This window comes from Notolepis coatsorum (genome assembly GCF_963971535.1).
Source record: "Notolepis coatsorum genome assembly, contig: SCAFFOLD_2334, whole genome shotgun sequence".
In the NCBI taxonomy this organism is placed as follows: domain Eukaryota; kingdom Metazoa; phylum Chordata; class Actinopteri; order Aulopiformes; family Paralepididae; genus Notolepis; species Notolepis coatsorum.
In genome coordinates, this window is record NW_028171854.1 from 25,001 (window position 1) to 25,483 (window position 483).

A 483-nucleotide genomic window follows, 5' to 3' on the forward strand; every position below is an offset into this window, starting at 1 on the left:
GCCTTTGTTTCCTCAGGCTGGATTACTGCAACGCACTCCTCATCGGGATCCCTAGCAAGAACATCCAAAGGCTACAATGTATCCAAAACAGTGCTGCTAGGATCCTGATGAGAGTGCGGAAATACCACCACATCACTCCCATCCTCAAGTCCCTTCACTGGCTCCCTGTCTCACTCAGGATTGAGTTCAAAGTCTCCCTGCTCACCCACCAATGCCTCTACGGAAACTCCCCCTATACCTCAAAGAACTCATCGCCCCTCACTCCTCCTCTCGACATCTCCGCTCTGGCCAGGCAAACCTCCTCCAGCGCCCAAGGACCAATCTCTGCACTATGGGAGATCGGGCTTTTTGCTCTTCCGCTCCCAGTCTGTGGAGTGCTCTCCCTGACTACCTGAGAGCACCACAGACTGTGGATGCTTTCAAGAAAGGCCTCAAAACTCAACTTTTTAGTAGAGCCTTCTGTTGACTTTTTATCAAATTTTA